General features: G+C 37.6%; 1 protein-coding gene across 1 annotated transcript in view; it reads left to right on the top strand.

Moving 5' to 3' along the window:
• The first annotated feature begins 410 nt into the window (after nt 1–410).
• Nucleotides 411–9528, top strand: part of ptprea (protein tyrosine phosphatase receptor type Ea) — a 118505-nt gene continuing 109387 nt past the window's right edge. Inside the window, exon 1 of the mRNA XM_088917007.1 lies at nt 411–709. The gene's annotated coding sequence lies outside the window, so the exon portion shown is untranslated. The remainder of the gene's footprint in view (nt 710–9528) is intronic.

Here is a 9528-nt window from a genome sequence, read left to right as displayed (position 1 = left end):
AAATGTGTATAATAATATAATCCGAAAGCAGAACTGTGGGTTCAAGCCGACAAATAAGTGTATTGGATAACAGGAAAACAATAAACAGTAAGATGTAATAAAAAAGTAGGATGTGTTTTAGAAATGATAGAAATCTAGCCTGTAAGCATTATGGACCTCTGTAACAAAAAGCAGTGAATTTCTTCAGTGTTTCTCAAGCTGAGATGTGCCTGCAGAGCCATGCACACTCTCCTATACAATCCAGTACAGTAATGTATTATGACAGTTTTTAAAAAGAAATGACTTTGTTTCCACATTATTACCAGTAGGCCAGCCACCCTTTCAGCTGGGGTTATTGTCACAACATCTAGTGTTGAAGTTTTACACAGTACTTGGGACCCCACTAGGTGACAGCACTCCTCATCATCACTGTATAACCAGGGAAGTTATAGTGTGGAGTTCAGGGTTAGCTAAATATAACTACTTATCACTCTCATTCTGGCATTTACAGCTTTCAGCCTGTAGGACAGCAGTAACCGAGGATATTCTGGCGACATCTTAATCAGCAGTTATCCCTCCATTTCGGTCATCAGTTCACGACAATTATTTCAAGAGGTTGTCTGCAGCATGAAATAAAAGGGATGTGATTACCATGGAGGTATGAGAGAAGCTCATTACTTCCATGAATGGAATTTTCTCACCATCCTTTCATTCAATGACTGCTGATAAGGTAACTATTTATTTTTTTCTGTTTTAAAGAAAATTACCACAAGGCTTGAGAAACAACATTAATACTTCCACCAATCTAGAAACAAATGTGATAGTGTTTCTGCATCTGTTTGTGTGTTGGCTGTATTTTATTTTGGAGATGTTAAAGGCACATATCATTGGCTGAAGAGGGGATGTCCTGATAGCACAAGAGAACGGTGGTCTGATTTTATAATTCTCCAATTTATAATCAACTCCATTATGTACTCTGCCTTGGCATAAATTTGTCAGAACAGTTTACAATTCTACTAAATACAAGTTAATCAGCACTGGAACCATGGCACGCAGCACAGAAAGTCAAGCCCATCAACTAATAGCATCCTGTACTTCCACTTCTGTGCTTTCAGATTGTTATGGAGAAAACAACATTAACAATGCAATAAAAATCTAGCAGAGTTGTGAAATACTTCAAAATATTTGGTCAAAATAAAGGAATACATTAAAATGTAATAATACAAAAATATCCTAAAGGTTACTAGTTGTGCACAACCATCCATGACAAAGGTTTAACACTGGTGGCATCAACTCAACCCAGATGAAAGACTTGACCCATAAGCTGCTTGGGAAATCAAAGAGAAATGAAGTTACAGCACTATTGCCAGCTGGCTTCAGCTCTTGTCTTTAATCCCTGAGAAGATGAATTTGATTCCGTTGCACAAATGATTATGGAAGATCTTCAGAACTTGCAGAGGCATTGATTAATAACACCCTGCATCAGCCACCTGTGTTCTGTCATTACGCTCCCATTACAGACAGGAAGTGATGACAGGCTGCAGAGGAAGTACATACCCCAGGGAGTTTACTTCTCCCACACTGCAGCTGAAGTCGACAGAACCTTTGAGAAGACTTGGAGAGTTCACAGCAAAAGCTTCTAGATCATTTAATATAGCAGTGCCTACTGTTTGTCCTGTATTTCATTTAAGGGTACATTAATTGCTAGACTATTCAATTTTCATATTTTTTTAGCTTTTGAACACATGAGTACAGATCAGCTTTGAAAATGCCATTTAAAATAAAAATTATTAGTTAAAAACATATTTGTTAAAAAAACAGTCTAGTGTCACACGGTATCGTTTATTGAAGTGCTGTTACGGAATTGTGTAATCCCAAGTGAACACCTATAAGGATCATTTAAGGTCTACAAAGGGCAGTATGATGAGATGTTTTAGGCCAGCAGCCATATCACTCTGCAACTCACAACTGGCAACCCACTGAAGCTAAGCAGGTGTGAGCCTGGTCAGTACCTGGATGGGAGACCTCCTGGGAAAAATTAAGGTTGCTGCTGGAAGAGGTGTTAGTGGGACCAGCAGGGAGTGCTCACCCTGCAGTCCATGCGGGTCCTAATGCTCCAGTATAGTGACGGGGACACTATACTGTAAACGGGCTCTGTCCTTCGGATGAGATGTAAAACCGAGGTCCTGACTCTCTGTAGTCCCAGGGCGTTTCTCAAAAAGAGTAGGGGCGTAATCCTGGCGTCCTGGCCAAATTTCCCATTGGCCCTTACCAATCATGGCCTCCTAATAATCCCTATCTACGAATTGGCTTCATTACTCTGCTGTCCTCCCCACTGATAGCTGATGTGTGGTGAGTGTTCTGGCGCACTATGGCTGCCGTCGCATCATCCAGGTGGGGCTGCACATTGGTGGTGATGGAGGAGAGTCCCCATTACCTGTAAAGCGCTGTAAAGAGTGGAGTGTCCAGAAAAGTTCTATATAAGTGTATTATTAATTAATATGCCACATTGCTCCACAGTTCTGAGTTTGATTCCAACATGGAGCAGATGCATGTGTTGTGTTTCAATGTTTTCTCTGTGTTCATGTGTTCATGTGATCCATTTTTTTTGCCACGCAAAACCATACAGGTTAGGTCAGTCTGGATATTTTAGGTTATTTATTTCCTTATTTCCTCGGCTCAAGGGATTTCAAACTTGGAGGAATTGCTCATAGGACAACTTTAGAGAAATAGAACCAAATGAGCTTGATGGGCTGAAAGTTCTCATTTGTGGCCTTTCTATTCTATTATGCATGTATATTACATAGAGTGCTTCAGAATGCAGCACAACATAATCAATTCTATAAATACATTTGATTACACATAATAAATTCTATATAATCAAATGTATATGGCTATATATACAAATATTTATGTAATATTATGTATAGTCACCACAAACTTTTCCATGTCAAGCAAACTGAAAATGGATATATATATATTTAAAATCAGTTATGACATTTAGTTATGTATAAAGTATACATAGTGAGTCAACACAATAACACAATAACACAAAATAATCAAGAGTCATTAAGAGACAGAAATGCATTTAAACTAATTAGGTGCACCATACCATCTTACAAAGGAAAGCAAAGTTCCAAGAGTCCATTTAACAGTGATACATCAAATCTAAACAGAGCTAGACTGTTTAGTATGTATGATATGTAGGGATATAAATTTGTAAGCCATCAAGGCTGGAGAGATAAAACAGTAGCCGATCGCCTGCCTCTCAACAGTGTTATTCTGAATTATAAAGGTGACCCCCATGAAGTCTGACTTGTAGGCTAAGATGCCTCAGCACTTTCTCTTGTTGCTCTCTGGCATGGTGATTGCCCTGATGTGAGAATAGCACTAAATATCTGCCTAAGAATGCTGCCCCCTCCCCACTTCTTTAATGATGCCCCTTCCCTATTGTTTGACATGCATACCAGCGGGAGGGCTGTGGCTCCCATCCCTGTGCTGACAGACCACCACATCTCAATTGACTGTCCTCAGATTTCCACGGCTCCTGCAATCCAACAGTACTGTTTGATGGACAGAGTGGGTCTGATAGAAATCTTGAACTCGCCCTCTGTAAGCTGAAGATGATCTACGGCTGAAGGGACTAAATGATACCCTTTCAAAAGGACAGACATCCCCCCCCAACCTTCTTTTGTAGTTCTTCTTAATCCAGCCTTGGTTTCAAGGCAGCTGCTTCTAATTTAGAATGAAAAAAAACTTTACTCTTAGGTGACCTGTCTTTTTTTATGATAAAGTGATGCATCAATAAAATTACCTTCCCCTGCATGTGTCAGCAATTACCACTTGCTTGATGGCATTCTGTCTTTCTTGATTATACACATCAAAGACTTCCAACAGACTATTACAAAGGGGATTTTTTTGCAGTATAGAAATAATTAGACGTAATTTCAACCATTTTTTCCTCCAACCGTCGTTTTCTTTCCCCTCCAGAAAACCACCTTACATTATATGGAAACGTTCCAAATGTATACATCATGGAGTGCATACAACTAGGATTTGTATACTTTTTATCAGTTCACATGATGGTTTAAAATGTCATGTAGGTAAATAAAAAGGAAATAAGAATCCCAGTGAAAAGGAGAGAAGGAGAAGGATGGTGACAAGCCCCCATTTGTTTCACATGAAATATTTTCCATTTAAAACACATATCAGAGCGCAGACTTAATGTATGTTCGCATCAGTACATGACAAAAATGTCACATTGCCAGCTGGCAGCGTGGAGGCTTTAAAACCAAACCAGAGCGCTTCTGTTAACTGTAAACATGAGACATGCGTGTCGCCTACCTGTCTGAGCCACGAGATCCATGTCCTAAGCAAGGCAAGTTTCACACTAGGAAATCTTCAGCTGTTTGTACTTTCAATAAAGAATAAATAAGAATAAAGCTGATGTCATAACTGTCAATTAAAACATCTCCTAGTAAGTCTCTATCAACTTTAAATGAAGGTGCATTAGAATCTCTTTAGTTCTTATCAATGGCAAACACAATGTCAAAGGGTGAGATCAGTGTTTTCACCACTTCCTTACAGGAAATATTTGTAGTGTAACTAACCCTAATTAATTTCTGAGATGGAATTTAGCTCTGGCAGTTCTAATATATTACAAGCAGTGTGGCTTGTTGTTTTACACTGAAATTAATGGATTAATTTTATTCAATGAGCTCACAATATCAAAGACCTGGTCAATGGGGTCCATATGAGACACTTACTGTACCTGCCAATTCTAGTTAGAGCAGGTGTGAATCAGAGCTAGCTGTAGACCCCTACAGTTTTGATAAACCTTATGACAGTTAAAAAACATATTATAATAGCTTCTTGATTACCATTAAATAGAATACACTGAACAGAAATACAGATAAGGCATTAGTTCAATAGTTTAATACACTTACATGTTTAGTCTTCATTTGTTTGTTTTTTCTGGCAATAACTACATGAACCTCCAATAGAACCTCCTATTAAGACTTTCAATCAATATTTTTCCAATACGTTACATTTAAAATGCGTTACATATAGAATGTACTAGACTGGACAGTGAATGGTACGGGAGCAATTTGAGCATCACAACCTATCTCTATCCATTTCTTTTAAACTTCTGGAACTACCATGCACTGCGCTCTGGTTACAAATATCAGACTGCTGATTCAGCATTCCTGCATTGACATCACAACTGCAACAGAAATGCAATTGGATTCACAATCTATAGGGTTGTGTGTAAAATGTGCGAAGCACTCGGTCCCCATCTTTCATTTGAGTGGTCACTTAAATTTGAATCAGTGAACCAACAGGAGCTATCTACAGGGGAGCCTGATTGTTATTCTAACCCCTGCCACTCACAGCATGGAATGACATGTAAAACAGTGGTCATCTGGTCAGGAACACAAACTACAAATGGTTCTCTTAGGATCTAGCAGTTTAGCCTGGGTTAGAAGTGAGTTGTGATTAGATAAGCTTCTTTATTTTGGAAAGCTTTTCACAAAAGTAATAAAGTACAGTAACATTCAAGAAATAATTATTGAAGCATTATTTGCATATTAAACATTTTTAAAACTGGGTTCAAAACATTTAGGAATAATAGCCTGAAGACATGTTTTGTAAGGAATTTTGTTTTCATTTCAACATTTAATGATTTAGAAAGGGAAAATAAGTTTCACACGCTAAATTCAAGGGTTCACTTATTCAAGGAAACTCCTTGAAATCACAAAATATAAAATACACAATATTTGTATATCAACTATTTGCAAACATAAGTCATAAAAGTAGCCTAAATCTGTGTCTTCTCTGCTGGTTTGAGGGTCTTTGTCTCAAAGGAAGAACTAAGTGTTTGTTTGGTACAATAAACAGATGAAGTTTTACTTGAACATTGTTTATCTATATTTAAGTACCATTTAACTTTTGCCCTAAAGAAGAGTTAACCAGCATGATTTTTAAGAGAGATATGCAGAAGCACTCATTAACATGATGATAAGTGTCTTTGAAGAGGGCAGCTCATGAATTGAGTAATTATTGTTCTCATGTATTCAATGCACAAACAGGTTCATAGCTGCATTTTTTATCTTGGAAATACAGTAAAGGCCCCTGATAAATAATTAAGGAGAAAATAAACCAAACTAGGTTTTACAGAAATACTATAAATAATAACATATTTTTCTGTTATTGCAATTACATTGCAATTCAGTATTAGGAAGCAAAGTCAAAACTTGCACATTCTACATATGCTGAGATATATGAATGTTTAAAGAGCCAATAATGCTGTAATGCATAAATATAGATTAGGATTGGTTTTGGGATTGAAACTCTAATCCCAGAAACAAAACCATCAGACATGGAACTAAGCAGAGGTTTTCCAAGACTAGCACATATTTTTGATTAGTCCCCCAAAGATACCAGATGAAAGCAATGGCTTCTGCCCCTCCCTTAATAGATAATGTAATTAGCCCATTCATAAAGTGGTCTTTCCAGTCACCTAATTGATTTTAAACTAAGGTGTCACTATCTTATCATTATGTTAATGACACCTGTGGCCAGCAATTAAAAAACAATGGGGACAGAAACAGTAGCCATCAAGCTAGCCAGCCTGTCTACTGAGAAAGGCCTTGCAGGGCCCTGCCTGTCTCCTGGCTAATGGTGCATAACATGTAAATGGTCCCACTACTCCAATTGCAAAGGAGGGGAATGCAAGCAGTGAAACATGACTGAAGGCAAATTTCATCTACATAAATAGATTTGCTGCTTTTAGGTTTCAGATATCCATAAGGTTTGGAAGAATCTATATGGGTAATTAACTGTATGTTGTGGATGCTTAAGCTTCTCTGAACAGAAGCAAATTAAAGGTTTCATTTAATAATGATAGAAAACCTTTAATTAGCAAATATTTAATTTGCCATACCGTCACCATAGTTCACAAAGGCCTTGCTATACACAATAGGAAAGTGATATTAGCAAATACGTTGAAACCTTTGAACACAATTGAAAATTGAAAATGACTTTCATGCACTTACAGTGAAATTCACCCAGAGTTTAATTGAATTCCTTGCATATTTGTAACTCTTGTCATCTCAAAGTATCTCAATGTGATTTACATACAAATGTACATATCCACTTCATCTACCACTGAAATGCAGCACCCCTTTAGGTGATGTGCAGCAGCGAATATACCCCCGCAACAGATCAGATAGAGAAGTGAGAAATTGCTTTACCAATTGAGTTTAAGGGCAATTTATGGAGGCCAGACTGTATAAATTGAGAGTGGAATCTAGCCAGGTTAACACCCCTACTCTTACAATCAGTGTTAAGGGATCTTTAAAGGCCAAGCTGTCAGATCCTTGGTTTAATGTCTAACCTGAAGGAAGGCATTTCCTTTAGCAAAGTGTCCCTGGTTACCATACTGGAGGATCCACTTTGGGAATTCAGGACCAGAGAGAAGAGATATGCTTACTTGTCCACTTCAAGGCAGTTTCCTTTTGAGGTCTTAGATTGCACTACAGACCAGAGCCGGCTTGGTTTAGCTACTGAAATCTGATGAGATCAGTCTAGAAGGTTTTAAAACTAATTTGTAATTAATGATTAGTTAAGAAATCTAAACATTTCAGTGCGGAAAAACCAACTGACAGAACAACTAGTGATGCATCATTAACATAATGATAGTTAAAATGCCTCTAAATTATATACACAACTTTATATCTACCAGGTATTGGCTTAAAATTTACTGATAAACAAGTTTTCAAACTAATTAGTGTGTTAAGAGTTAAAGCTATAGAAAGGATTCAATGGCATTTTTCCATTTTCCGTTTAACAAATGACTATAGTAAGATTTTAACAACGGCTATGTAATCTTTTCAGCTTTTATTTCTTCTTTTGTAGCTGGATACTCAGCTTATTAAGCTTCTAGCCAATACTGTGTGGTTGTTACATTTTTTTTCAATTATAAATGCAGAATTTATAGTCATTGTTTTTTTCTGTAATGAAAATATTTCCTATGATTCTAAATATAATCAGCATAGAAGACAGCATTTTCTTTATACATGTATTGTTCAAGTTACTTTGGCATTATTTTTATTAACTGGTCATTAATGACTGAACATGAAATGCTCAAGCAACTTGACTGTTGCATAAGCACTCAATGTGATCTGTTACACCGAAGAAGGCTCCACAACCAAAACATTGTGTTTCTATTCATCTCTTTTCAGCACTGAATAAATCTATACTTGTTCCTAAACACTCCATCACCTTATTAGTGAAAGAGTTGATTGGGCACAAGTGATTTACCCATTGAATGAAAGTCTGGTGAAAATCAAGAAAAAAAAGCACAGTAAGAAACCAACTGTTCAATTATTCATCTACCAAACACCTTGATGCCATCAGTACATTGCAGACTAAGTCAAGGCAAAATCGTTTGCTTTCTGGGGTGCTCAAGCTAGCAGCTGGCCAGACACTTAGCTGTAAGCGTCTGGCCAGCTAATGCCTGGTCGCTAAAGCACTACAATTGAATGGAATGATGGCAGCCTGACTATGTGGCCTACACTGTTGAAGTCTTGGGACCTTACTCACTGCCCTTCCTACAGGCTCCTTCTGACTTGACAATATTCCAGCAGGACAACACCTAACCTCATGCTGCTTATGTTAAAATGCCTTTCTTATGAGATGTAAATGTGACAGTTATGCCTTGAAAGCCCTCCTCGCAAAATTTAAGTCCCATTGAACATTTGTGACATGAGCTGGGACAACATGTTGCCTTGAACCACAACGCTTCATCAAGATCATTGTGGAGGTCTAGGTGGATTCGTCCAGTTGCACTAACTGATGGCAACCTAACTGTATGGTGTAACATTGACCAGGTCCTGGGACTTCATTTGCTACCTGTCCTGTGTGCTCAGTACAAGGACTCATGTTGCTCAGTTAACAGTTTTCTTGTGGAATGAAAATGTCTTAGTTATGCTGTGGATACCCTTTTTGGCAGACTTAAGGTCCATTGAATATCTGGTAGATCAACTAGGATGAAATGTAGCACCTAACGGCACCTAGGCTTTTAAAGTAGAGTGAGCAAGCTCGTGTGTGTCCTAACTCTACGAGAAGTGCAAAGTGATCTAACCATTATAATGAGGAATTTGGTGTAAAACATTACCTTCAATATTGTGATAAAGAATTTATTCTAAACATGACTTGGCCATCTGATGTCTTTTTACTACAATACAAGTACAAAAAAATATGGAAGTTAAAAAGGTCCCACTAATATTACTGTAACTCATGTTCACAATTATAATTCAACATCTCTCATCGAAAGCAGTGTGGCGGCATTTCAAGCCCAAATCCTTCTTTAACTCTGTCTGAAGAGCTCCAGCTCTCAGTGTCAGTTGTGAGTTTCATAGAAGGGACTATTTCATAGACCTAATGTGAAAATACCATGTGTCAGCTACTAGGAACACTAGGAATATGTTTAAATGGGTCAAATGGATTCCTTTCAAAAGTAGCATTTCTGTTTTTTTCTATTGTACA

This window comes from Atractosteus spatula, chromosome 5, assembly GCF_055471065.1.
Source record: "Atractosteus spatula isolate fAtrSpa1 chromosome 5, fAtrSpa1.hap1, whole genome shotgun sequence".
NCBI classification, from domain to species: Eukaryota; Metazoa; Chordata; class Actinopteri; order Semionotiformes; family Lepisosteidae; genus Atractosteus; species Atractosteus spatula.
The sequence above is the reverse complement of the archived record's forward strand: the minus strand, read 5'-3'. Positions and strand labels throughout refer to the sequence as shown.